We start from the raw sequence: 13,903 nt of genomic DNA, 5'->3' as shown, positions 1-13,903 counted from the left end.
CTGAAAATGTTAGTTGCCTGACTGTCATGCTAATTTAGTGGTTTCAATAGCTTCTGAGTCACTGATCTGGAATACATTTGCAGATAAGGATTTATGACTTCATTCTGACCTTATTGGCTTTATGCTAGTTCTAGGTCAGTGATTTAGAAAATATTTAAGCCAGAAACAGCAAGGCAACTAACAATATCAGTATAGGTTTTCTTTAATACCATATTGTAGCCTAGTCATTTACATTCCATTCAATGAGAATATGGGGTAATATTACGAAATTACCACTAGAATTTGGCAAAACAGAACAGTCACAATAATTAAAAACAGCTTTTGAAATACTTGCACAGTTGCATCAAATGTTTTATCTTATGTGAAACTTTTTCGCAAAATGGAAAGATAAAAATGTGAAAATAAGTTATTAGTTAGTTCAGTTAACACACATTCATCCAATTAACACACATTTTTGTATTTGTCAATTTACGTAAGTGGTTTAAAGCCCAACTCCAGACATTATTACAAGAGGTTAAAGGCAATATAACTGAAGTTAAATCTCTTAATTTATAATGTCACCTGTACTGTAGCTGTACATAAAAAAGGGGGTCATGTCCACTGTTTTATGCTTTAAGTTGCGCTGCTGCCCATTTAAAATAAATGGACTGTCTTAATGTTATGTGCATTAATGCAATGCATAGTATGATTGGGCCTTATATTTTCCAGTTAAAACAGCCTTATTGAGTAGGGTAGACTGAGAGACATAAGAGCTAGCTAACATGACAAGGACCGTATATGTCACAAGTACATTAAAATAATAATAATTAAAACAACGGTTTCACATTCTTCTGAATAGAGTGTCCCTGATTGTTAAAATATTGTTTTAAAAATACATTTAAATCATGACTTAAACTCTAACAATACATTTTTATTATGTGCTCCCTTATGGTCTGTTAACTATGCCAGTAAACAATTGTTATTTTGGTTGTCATATTGTACTTGAAAGAAAAAAATAGATGTTCATCTAGCCAGAAATCTTGTAAGCAGATAACTTCCTATATTCTCCGCCTCTGCGGACAGTTATCAGTTAGGAATGCTCTCAGCTATCTCATTTGGCTACAAAATCCCTCCTCCTCTTATCTTTTATAGAGGGGGAAGGTATTATATAGTCCTAACACTCTCCCTTCCTAGGGTGGCAATGCTGCTTCTCCTAGATACAGTACAGCTGTTACCCTATATTGAAAATGTGCTGCTTTAGGCAGGATCACCAATTGAAAATAAAGTAAAAAAAAAAAATAATAATTATGCACAACATCTAAGGTAAGGTAAGCTGTCGTATATTTAATTTTTGTTCTTGGGTTTAGATATGGTTCAGCCAACTGATTACTCCAACATTGTAAAAACTATTCTGGTATTTCTAACTGATAAATGGTATGTAATCTTTTAATGAATAAATGTAGCCTATTCCGTGAACTGGCCAGCTGACCATGTGCTCATACTAGAGAGTAATTGTCTGATTGAGTCACTTACAAGGCTGATGCATATACTGGATCTCATTAGTTCAATATGACATCTCAGTGACCACATTTTTATGGCTTTCCCTGGGGGAATACTGCCATTGATTTTAGGAGACCTTCTGTCTGTTTTTGTGCAACACACATAATTGACGTAAAGGCAGCAGGTGGTGTATCTCTTTAAATCCTTTTAAAAAAAGGCAACAGCTGTACTGTTATGTATATAAATTGTGACTGCAGGAAAAGAAGGCACAAAAAAAAGTGTCGTCCCTCGGAAGGAAACACCCATTTACTAATGGCTTATAAGACTTCCTGTTTGTGTCCTTTAGATCTTACATTAGGCTAATCCTGTGAGGCAGACACTGTTCCTAGATTTTTTTCTGCTTCTTTTTATTGTTGCAAGGAGATCATAGGCAAAAATGAATAAAAGGATGTGTAAAATGTGTGAAATGTGTGTGTGCTCAGAAAGTTTGAAATATATAGAGTGCTGTGTTTGTTTGACATGTATTTGAGATTATTTGCAGAAACAAACTAAATGCTAAAGAAATAACTTGAATCAAATAACCCAATAAAAGATACATTAGGAACTATGCTTTTGTATTTTTCCTTCTTGCTCTATAATTCAAAAGACATTACAAAAAATATTCTATACATGTCAGGAGTCTTAGGGCACTGAGGTGTAGCTAAAGAGACAGCATAGAATAATAATATAATAGTTTTTAGGTAGGCTGATTCTCCTTAAAATCTTAGACTAAGCAATCTAATAAGAGATGATAAAATATGATGAGTGATTTTATCTTCAGCTACTGATTTCTGTAAACAACAAGCTTTTTTTATGAGAGGGATAAATACACAAAGATGAGAAAAGGAACCTAAAACTCCATCTGCTAGCTCAAAATGAGAAATGCAAAAATTTCCATCACCCAACAGAGGCCCAATGCAGACTGTCCCAGATGGAATAATCTCCTTCCCAACAGTGCCTGCATAGCTTTAACACTAGTGTCACCTAAGACTTGGTGTTGGGGCACCAAACATCTCCTTAGGTAAGTAACCATTGACATCAATGCTTGAACCTTCTTCTGCACACTGATATAAAGGCTGGTACACTCTTCCTCCCATTGCCCACAAATTTTTTGGGTGTGTTTTTTTTTCACTGACCACCAATACTGGACATTTTGTCCCACACTAACCACCAAAAATTGGTAATTTTGTCCTGCCACTGACTATGAAAGCTAGGGCATTTTTGTCCCCAGTAACAACCAAAATGTTGTTTTTACTATCGCTGACAACCAAAGTTGGTGCATTTTCCCCCCCACTGACTTCGGGGCATTGTTTTCTCCTGCTGACACTGGGGCACATTTTCTTAACACTAACCAATGGCTCTGGGACATTTTTTTCTCCCATTAACCACAGATGCTGTTGCATTTTCGTCCTCTCTGTCTATTGACATTGGAGCATTCTTACTGCTACTACTGAGGCAACTTCATCCTTATTTGCACGTGATGTGTAAGGACCATGGGAGTTACTGGCGGTGGCAGCTTTTACCTTTCTACTTTAAACAACAGTAATGGAAGAAATAGCTCAATGTGTAAGTATTAGGTTATTTAACATATTTTTATTTCTCATATTTTAGTTGTGCTGTGCTTCACATGATACACACAGTAGAGCAGTTCATTTTAGTCCCAGCCCTTAAATAGCTGAATGTTCCTAACACATATAAACACCTAGCCAGTTACTCTTGTTAAAAAAAAAAAAAAAACACCTAGCCAGTTTGGTAAAACACCAATTATCCTGCAAGTATGTGTTTAGATTGTTAGAGGAAAACAGACGAGACTGAAAGAAACTCATGCAAACAATGGAAGAACATAAAAAACGTCATGCAGATCATGTACTATTTTATCTGTAGGCCTTAAATAGTGGACTGCTTGTGATGTTAAGGCCCGTACACACGGTCTGACCTTTTGACAACAAACATGCAAATTAGCTGTTTTGGAGCAACATCCGACCGTGTGTACGCTCCATCGGACAAACTTTTTCTGTTTTCATCTGACTTTTGTTGTCTGTGCGAACTGACAAACTTTTTGACAACATAAGTCCGATGGAGCAAAGTCTGATCGTGTGTACGCAAAAGCATCGGACTTTTGTACAAGGTACAAACACGCATGCTCAGAACCAATGCAAAAGATCAGACTACAATACAGAAGTTGACCAAAGGTGGCGCTGGAGTCATTGAACGTCCTCTTTTGAAGTGTCATCAGTACGTTGAAACGTCACTACGTTCGTGTTTGTTGCCTAAAAAGTCCTGCCGTGTGTATGGAATACAAACTTGTGGACTACGCCCTTTGTACAAAAGTCCACGTGAAAGTTTGTACAAAGTCCGATCGTGTGTATGAGGCTTTAGAAGTTTTCCATTTAACTATGGCCTTTGGATTCATTGTGCAGTGGTGAAACTTCATTGTTTATTCAACTAACTATGTTAATTACCAGTAAAGCCCCGTACACACTATCAGATTGTCTGCTGAGTTTTTCCTTCAGATTTACCAAAACCATGTAGTAGAAGGGCCTGCCTGATTGCATACACATTGAAACTCCTAAGGTTTGACCTCATATTATATGGTTTTGGTAAATCTAAAGGAAAAACTCAGCAGACAATCTGATAGTGTGTACGGGGCTTAAGCTTCACAATGAGTGCAGATTGAATTTCCTGTATGTATTACTTGGGTAAAATATTTATAGTTTCTGTAAATGAGGTAACATGGGTGAATCCTATCTAAGCTAAAAACCTAAAGCAGTGGTAGCTTCTGGATCCTCTGATGAGAACTTGTAGAAGGCAACCTGGCTAGCCAGCTCCTTCAGTACTTTTCTCATTTGCTAGTGTAGACTTGTTCTCCTTATATCTTGTGGATTCAGTGCTTGCAGGACTAAAAGTCATAGTTTTAATACAGAACATGTCTCAATGTATCTACATAAGGAAATGTGTCAGGTGAAGAGGGAAAAGAAATGAGCCGCAATGTTTTCCATTGCTGGTTAAAAAGTCATCCTTGGTATCTCTTTTAGACGATAATGCTTCTTTCTCTTCTCTGCAAGCAAATTGTGTACTAGCTTTGAGAGTAAGAAAATTTAAAGTGTATGTCCAGCCCAAAAAATATTTTTTGAGTTTTGAATGGAGTAGGGAAGGGATATAAGCTCTGTTGGTTTCAATTCCTGCTTTCTTGCACCCCAATTTTTCCTTACATCATGTCTCCCTAACCATGTAGAAAGTGAGAGGATATATGTCACCAGCACACCTTGGATCAGGTCCAGGTTTTATTAGAAAGCTTGCATTATTGTACAAATAGTGCAATGTTCTTAAGTCACGCAGGGCCACTTTGTCCTGCATGTGATAGGTATAGGGTGCATAAATACAGCTATTTTAAGAAACATCCAACGATCAAAAGTACAGAAGAAACTTCCTCCCCATGCTCCCCAATGTCCTAATGACATCATACAACCTCCAAAATGGACACTACTGACTTTTATCATATGCTACACACATAATTAGTATTAAATGCTCATAGTAAATTGTGTAATAGTGACAACAGATTCACCAGAGAGAGGAATTAGGGGAAGGTTAAAACCCCAGTCAGAATGTATAACTGTCTGTGTACAAGTTGCATATTTTCTATATTTCTAGTCTTAGTCTTAGTTCTAGTGCCTCTCCTCACTACCTAAAAACAAAATTTTTATTACGATATGCACTTTGCTGAATTCTGGGCTGGAGAAAAATGTAACTCTTACAGCTCATTTTGTCTAGGGAGTTTGGAATAGGGTGAAATGTCTACCTTACTCCTTGTACTTGCCCATTCCTCGACTTCATAAAGCTGGATCCCCAAAAACAACTCTTCCTGGCTGGATGAGCGATTGCTGTTCTCCAACATCATGGTATACAATGCAGGACCAGTGGTCCTACGTTGTACTGAGGATGCCAAGGGCCTGCTCACATACTGTGAGCTTTGGAGAGCAGAGGAGATATCAGGCTGCCGGGGGAGGGAAGAATAAGATAAGTGATTCACCTAATTTACTATGCTCTATAAAAAAAAAAGAGCATTTAACTGTTGAATTTCAAAGGGTAGCTTTTTTTCTTTAGCCTGGATTTCAGCTTTAAATATTCTTGCTCTCTTGGCTAGTTAACAGCTGTCTTGCAGAGAAGAGCAAAGATAATCTAAACAGATACCAAGTTTTGGCTGGACATAAACGTTAATGGAATGCTGGAATGCTTTCTCTGACATAATTTATTATGATAAAAATCCTGTATCTTCAGTTTGTCATTGGGAAATAGAGGAGAATTTAACTGTCAGGATCATTGCTTAGGGCCATATTTCAGCATAGTCAACATAGGCTCTGGCCTAGGGCATCAGGGCAGCCAAGGGGTGCCAACACATCAGGTTTCTGGCTTTCAGTAACACCTTCCTGCATATAATAAAATGCTCAGTTATGCCAACCGGCCTGTTAGCGCTATCTGGCCCTCATTGTCTGCTGGTGGAAAAGTGCACTGTACTTAGAACTCATCCACCTTGGGTCCATACACCTAGTAACAAACTGCCATCTGCGCTCAATTGGGAAGATTTTCCTTCACTTCGTGTCCCATAGCCACAACAAGCAGTGAGAGGAAATCTTTCAAAAGTGAGTTTTTTTTCCCCTTTTAGACAGTAAGTGTTCCCATTGGAAGAATTTTTTTAACTCAAATTTTGTTCTGGTAGCAACTAGACTTGTGCACAAAGGAAAATTTTGTTTAGTTTCGGTTCGTTTTCATTCGTAAAATACATCATTTTGTTCTGTTATATTCGTTATGTTACGGAAATACGTTTTCGGATAATTCATTATTATTCGTAGAGTATCGAATTCATTCATTCGTATTCGTTGAAATTCGCTATTTATGAATGTATAGACATTCATGATAATGATTCGTAGTTTGGAAAGTTGTTTGTTTATTGAATCTTTTAACACACACAATGACAACATCTCTTCTCCTCGTCCTCGGCTCAAATACAATACAACACCCTTCAAACTCAGTTCTCAGGAATGCACTTCGCCAGTAATCCAACCTCCGGCACAAAATTAATTAGCTGATTGGACTATAAGATTTACTTTGAGCTGACCTTTTTGTTTCATTAGATCTTTAAAGAATTACCGAATCATGTCAAATTCATTCGAATTCATTCGTTATATTTCTTTCGTATTCGTTGTTATTCGTTATTTTTTTATTCGGACATTCGGATGCATCCGAATGTTCAAAAGATGCAAAATTCGGCCAAATTTCGATTCGTTACGAAACGAATCGCACAAGCCTAGTAGCAACTAAAAATTTTGGATTTTCCTTCACTCGGTTCAAATTAAGAGGGCAATGTTCCCTAACAGGGACACAAACAGCAATAAAAACCAGTGTTCTAATCCCGCATGGCTCTTTTCAAAAAAATGGCTTCTATACACTTTAAAAGTTAGATGCTTTAATGTTAACATTTTGGGTATAAACTTCAAGAAATACCATTAACCCTGAGAATTTATTTTGTATAGTTAATTTTCATTGAAATATGCACAGTCACTGGCCTGAGGCTCCCCCCCTTTCCCCTCCTCTTTTATTCTATTCCCCTTCCCCCATCACCCAACCCCCCCACATTTTTTCGCTAATCTTTTCTTTCTGTGCCTTTTCTTTATGTCTTATTATGTCTTTTTTTTTACTAGAGATATTTTGAACTATAATGCCCTGGTAGTTGTATAGTTTTCACTGAGAATCTGCCACTGCTATGGCTGTCTCAAAATGTCATCACTTCATTATGAGTGTTCTTTATTTGTCTTGAACATAGTGCTAATATCGTTGAATGTTTTTTTTCCTTCGTTCTTGGGGGGGAAAATATTAATAAAAATTGTTATTTAAAAAAAAAAAAAAAATATGCACAGTCAGATGCCTGTATAGGCACACTCATCCTAACCATACTTCCTGCTGATAACATCACTTTATATATGGGCTGTCCTATATTAAAGTGACTGACAATTTGTTGCACTGCAGTAGAATGACAGTTCAAATGGTATTCTGTACACCTTTCAGTGCCTAATAATTAAAGGTCAAAGCAGAATGATTACTGATCCATTGCACTTTAAAAGAAGCTTAAATCCAGCAATCTATTTATATGTAGTAACTTGTCTGTTGCATTTGCAAGAACATATAATGCAAGCAGCAACTGTTAAAATTGAGACATTTCCTATAATTACACCTTCCTTCTGTCTACCACTGTGGACGGAAACAAAATCAGCACTTTAGCAAACACTATTTATATCTCAGTTCTGCTGCTTTCTGTCCTAAAACTAGCATTTAGTGTTCCTTCAACAATTAGTAACGCATTCCTTAGCCTCCCACTTCTGACAGTTATAAAACTGAACTTAATTTCTACTTGCATCGAATAATGGTGAATTATATGCAAATAATGTATTATTTAATGAACACAGAAACCTTAATTTAGGGTTAGTAGCTTATGACCTGCTTATAAAACAATAGGTCTTATTTAAAGTATAACAAAGGGCAAAACTTTTTTATAGTTTTGGAGAGAGTGGAGAGGGATAAGAACCCCTGTAAGTTTTTATTGCTGTCTGTGCCCAGTTAAGCCGCGTACACACGGGCGGACTAGTCCGTCGAAACACATTTCAGCGGACAGTCCGCTCGTGTGTGGGCTTCAGCGGACTTTTTCAGCGTGCAGTCTGGCATACTAAGTATTTCGGATTTTTCGAAATTCTGTCCGTCATACTTTGGTTTCAGCGGACAATCCGCTCGTCAGTAGGCTAGTTCGACGGACTAAGAATGGCGCATGCTCAGAAAGGATTTACACGGCGGAAGGGTGCATTGCTGTGTATTGGACTTCCTATTTCTAGTCCCGCCGTACGTGCTGTACACGTCATCGCGCAAGCTTTCGACGGACTGTTTGTGCATCCGTGTGTGGTCAAGTCCGTCCATTCGAAAGTATGACGGACTGTCCGTCAGGTTGTATGACGGACTAAGTAGGCCATACAGTCTGCTCGTGTGTACGTGGCCTATGGCCTACTTAGTCCGTCATACAATCCGACGGACAGTCCGTCATACTTACGAATGAACGGACTTGACCACACACGGATGCACAAACAGTCCGTCGAAAGCTTGCGCGATGACGTGTACAGCACGTACGATGGGACTAGAAATAGGAAGTCCAATACACAGCAATGCACTCTTCCGCCGTGTAAATCCTTTCTGAGCATGCGCCATTCTTAGTCCGTCGAACTAGCCTACTGACGAGCGGATTGTCCGCTGAAACCAAAGTATGACGGACAGAATTTCGAAAAATCCGAAATACTTAGTACGCCAGACTGCACGCTGAAAAAGTCCGCTGAAGCCCACACACGAGCGGACTGTCCGCTGAAATGTGTTTCGACGGACTAAGTAGGCCATACAGTACGCCCGTGTGTACGCGGCATTAGGGAAATTCACCCATTCTATTTCTCCTGTTTACCATTATCATTGAAAGTGAAAGTAAAGAAAAACCCAAATTTTGTCTTGTCCCCAGAAAATTAATAGGCAGGGGCAGCCCATCCATTAAGGGAGCACAGGTGCTGCACCCTCTATTCAGTTGCCCCCTCTATGAATAATGGATAGATTCATGCATAGCATATACATAACGTCCGCTGCCATCCCCTATACAGGCGTCCAGCCCCTTTCTGGACAGCGGGCACCTGAATTACAGTGGCAGGGGTGTATTTTTGAAGCACCTGATTAGAGCCATGGGCTCTAATAGGCTTCAATAAAGGTGGACTCAGAGTGCAAAACATTGCCCTCGTAGTCCACTCAGGTGTGGTAAAAAAGCAAATGAATATTCGCTTTTCTAACACTGAACCATCTCTCCGCCAATCAGAAAGTGTGGGTCTGTTACCTGTCACTCGATTAGCTGATAGGACAGGCGCTTCTATTGGACGCCTACCAGGAGGAGTGAAGGAGACGCATAGGGGGCACAGCTCGCCGCTGTCTGACCCACTGCAAGATCGCACAGCTCGCTGCCATCACCGGTTGCCTGACCTGCCACCAAGATAAGTAAGTGCTGGTCAGATGGTGAGCGAACGGGGGGTCACAGTGGCAACTTTTGATGGGCACAGTGGCAGCATTTGATGGGCACAGTGGCTGCATTTGATGGGCATAGTTTTTGCAATTGATGCCACAGTGGCTGCATTTGATGGGCGCAGTGGCTGCATTTGATGGGCATAGTGGCTGCTATTGATGGCACAGTGGCTGCATTTGATGGGCATAGTGGCTGCTATTGATGGCACAGTGGCTGCATTTGATGGGCATAGTGGCTGCTATTGATGGCACAGTGGCTGCATTTGATGGGCACAGTGGCTTCTATTGATGGCACAGTGGCTGCATTTGATGGGCACAGTGGCTACAATTGATGGCACAGTGGCTGCATTTGATGAGCATAGTGGCTGCAATTGATGGTAGAGTGAGGCTGCAACTGATGTTTTTTGGTGTTTTTCATAATTATTCAGTTTGTTTGCGCCGCCCCCAAAACTTTTTTTAGCACCAGCCGCCACTGGTCATAGGGGAAAAATCTTTCAATGGGGACATTGGTTCTGGTGACCTGGGGGTCCCCAAGGAATTCCCTTAATTTGTAGGGATTTCTTTTCACTTCCTGTTTGACTACGGGACAGGAAGTGACGGAAAACCCCCGAAATGGGACACAGATGACGCAAAAAAATCTGATAGGGGGTTATAACTCTCCTTTACTCTATGCCTACAGTTATACTTTGAAAGAGTTAGACTTGAAGCTAACCTGTTAAAGTGGAACTAAAGTAAAACCATTAAGAAATTGCGAGCAAGCAGGATATGTCTATTCTGCAATAAAACAAATGTACTTGTCTGTTCAAAATCTACTTTCGAATGTACACAGAGTACATTCTCGGCACACTTGGTGCCGGAATAAATGAACACCTGTGTGCATGAGTTACATCATTACCGGCCAGATAATCGAGATGGATGAAGATCCGGCAGCCAGAAAAACCTTGAGAGAAGATATCAGTGCTAGCAAAGCAGTTTGCAGATGTTGTAAATCTGGAGTGGAGGAGAGTATTTGCAGACTTTAGTTCTGCTTTAATACAATATAAGAAATAAAGCACCCAAAGCATCCTGCGCATACTCTATACACCCAAAGCTTCCTGCGCATACTCTATACACCCAAAGCTTCCTGCGCATACTCTATACACCCAAAGCTTCCTGCGCATACTCTATACACCCAAAGCTTCCTGCGCATTCTCTATACACCCAAAGCTTCCTGCGCATTCTCTATACACCCAAAGCTTCCTGCGCATTCTCTATACACCCAAAGCTTCCTGCGCATTCTCTATACACCCAAAGCTTCCTGCGCATTCTCTATACACCCAAAGCTTCCTGCGCATTCTCTATACACCCAAAGCTTCCTGCGCATACTCTATACACCCAAAGCTTCCTGCGCATTCTCTATACACCCAAAGCTTCCTGCGCATACTCTATACACCCAAAGCTTCCTGCGCATACTCTATACACACAAAGCATCCTGCGCATACTCTATACACCCAAAGCATCCTGCGCATACTCTATACCCCCAAAGCATCCTGCGCATACTCTATACACCCAAAGCTTCCTGCGCATACTCTATACACACAAAGCATCCTGCGCATACTCTATGCACCCAAAGCATCCTGCGCATACTCTATACACGCAAAGCATCCTGCGCATACTCTATACACCCAAAGCATCCTGCGCATACTCTATACACCCAAAGCTTCCTGCGCATACTCTATACACCCAAAGCATCCTGCGCATACTCTATACACCCAAAGCATCCTGCGCATACTCTATACACCCAAAGCATCCTGCGCATACTCTATACACCCAAAGCTTCCTGCGCATACTCTATACACCCAAAGCTTCCTGCGCATACTCTATACACCCAAAGCTTCCTGCGCATACTCTATACACCCAAAGCATCCTGCGCATACTCTAGATACCCAAAGCTTCCTGCGCATACTCTATACACCCAAAGCTTCCTGCGCATACTCTATACACCCAAAGCATCCTGCGCATACTCTATATACCCAAAGCTTCCTGCGCATACTCTATACACCCAAAGCTTCCTGCGCATACTCTATACACCCAAAGCATCCTGCGCATACTCTATACACCCAAAGCTTCCTGCGCATACTCTATACACCCAAAGCATCCTGCGCATACTCTATACACCCAAAGCATCCTGCGCATACTCTATACACCCAAAGCTTCCTGCGCATACTCTATACACCCAAAGCTTCCTGCGCATTCTCTATACAACCAAAGCTTCCTGCGCATACTCTATACACCCAAAGCATCCTGCGCATACTCTATACACCCAAAGCATCCTGCGCATACTCTATACACCCAAAGCTTCCTGCGCATACTCTATACACCCAAAGCTTCCTGCGCATACTCTATACACCCAAAGCTTCCTGCGCATACTCTATACACCCAAAGCTTCCTGTGCATACTCTATATTCAGTTAACTTTAAAGTGTAACTCTTAGCACATATACAAGCATACCTCCCAACTTTCTGAGATGGGAATGTTGGACTCCAATTGGTAAAAGAATGTAGGCATAGTCCCTTACCATGCCCCCTTAAGGGAAAATGATACAAAAATGATTGGTTAAAAAAATGATACAAAAAAATTATTGTTAAACCCATAAGTGGCTTTTTTTTACCACTACTATTGCTTTTATATTGGCTTTTTGAAATTCACAAATGCAGCAAAATTGAAATCTAGAAATTGGATGAAAGGTTTTGCACTGTAAAATACCATTTGATAAATAGTGCATTTTATATACAACTATATAGATTATACCAAAACGAGAGACAAATAAGGAGGAAGCAGGGACAGAGGGACTTTGTTCCAAATGAGGGATAGTCCCTTGAAATCAGGGACAGTTGGGAGTCATGATAAAAAGCACACATTAATACAGCTCTGTATTCAATAATGTATCATTAAATGTGAGTGCAAGTACCTGAATTTGACATGTTATCAGCCTCTTGCAGTCCATGTGCAACAGGGCTGGAATAAAAACAAAGAAACAGTACATAGTAGTTCATGCGCTGAAAAGAAGCATGTTGATTGGAGGAGGAAGCAGAGTGACAGAGAGAAGCTCACCACTGTGTTTCTTCTCCTTTTACCAGAATGACCTGCACTCAGAGAAAGTTTGATCAATGTTGCTGATCATCAGACTGGACAGAGGACATCTACAGGCATAACAAAATACTGCTGGAGAAATCTCTGGATCAAAGGTAAATGAAGCAGCAAAATTCCTCTTTAAATCTAGGTGCTTCCCACAGCTTGAGACCTGTCGTATATAAACTAAAGTACACCCCTCTTTTCCCACAATAGTACAGAAAAGCATATAACAGATTTTTGCTACACCCAAGGAAATACAGACACAACAGATAAGGCCCCAGTGGGAATCAAATAAAAGCCATTAAGGCAGAATTACAAGCCAGTAAGCACATCATAAGCAATCACATAGACCATGATGTCATACTGTTTATATATGAGAATGGTAAGGGAGCTATTTTAAAAATGTTCTCAGACTAGATGTCACGCCAAGATCAATACAAAGCATTCACTCTGTCTTGTTGGCTTAGGACTGACTGTGAAACATACTCACTGTGAAGGTTTTCACTTATACAGGTCATGGTATAGCTAGCAGTAGCAGTAGTAAGTCACGTGACTGGTGTATGCTGATGTATGGTTTTCTAACCTGTTAACCACCCCACTTTTGTATTACTTACCCTTACCTTCCCAATAAAACACACCACACCTTCTGGCCCCTTTATTAACAACCATAACAAAATTCCATAAATGAACTTCCATTTAATTATATATATATATATATATATATATATATATATATATATATATATATATAAAAGCTTTTTAACATATATATGTATATATATATACTGACTGTTATGTCTGAGGTTCATGAAGGAAGGTATTCTATCACATTGGCTGTGCCGCCACCATTTCCGCATCCTGGCCCCTAGCCACGATCACACCAGCACAACTATTGCTACCTTCTTGCCCAATACAGCCCAATGACCGATAGCCCATGATTACCATATAGAGAAGGTACCCATACCAAGATTGGCCCAACACGTTCCACACCATATACTGTATACCTTCCACCATTCTGATCTTGACGAACCAGAGACCCTTGCATACCACCTGAAACAGAAAACATGTCATCAAAATTATCAGGATCAACTACAGGGACGGAGGGAGCAAAACATTTCTATGGTGTTATCTCTTCTCCTGTTCACCCCCAACTGACTAATCCCCACCCCCACTGACCATA

The 13,903-nt window shown here is 40.1% G+C and overlaps 1 long non-coding RNA gene across 1 annotated transcript in view; it reads left to right on the top strand.

The window, feature by feature from the left end:
* The window catches only part of LOC143984403 (uncharacterized), a 57,786-nt gene that overhangs the window by 7,769 nt on the left and 36,114 nt on the right, over positions 1-13,903 (top strand). Inside the window, exon 2 of the long non-coding RNA XR_013274835.1 lies at positions 12,729-12,836. This is a non-coding gene — a long non-coding RNA (uncharacterized LOC143984403). The remainder of the gene's footprint in view (positions 1-12,728; positions 12,837-13,903) is intronic.

The sequence above is a fragment of the Lithobates pipiens genome, unplaced genomic scaffold, assembly GCF_037356315.1.
Source record: "Lithobates pipiens isolate NorthernLeopardFrog02 unplaced genomic scaffold, aLitPip1_a1.2 Scaffold_16, whole genome shotgun sequence".
Taxonomy (NCBI): domain Eukaryota; kingdom Metazoa; phylum Chordata; class Amphibia; order Anura; family Ranidae; genus Lithobates; species Lithobates pipiens.
The sequence above is the reverse complement of the archived record's forward strand: the minus strand, read 5'-3'. Positions and strand labels throughout refer to the sequence as shown.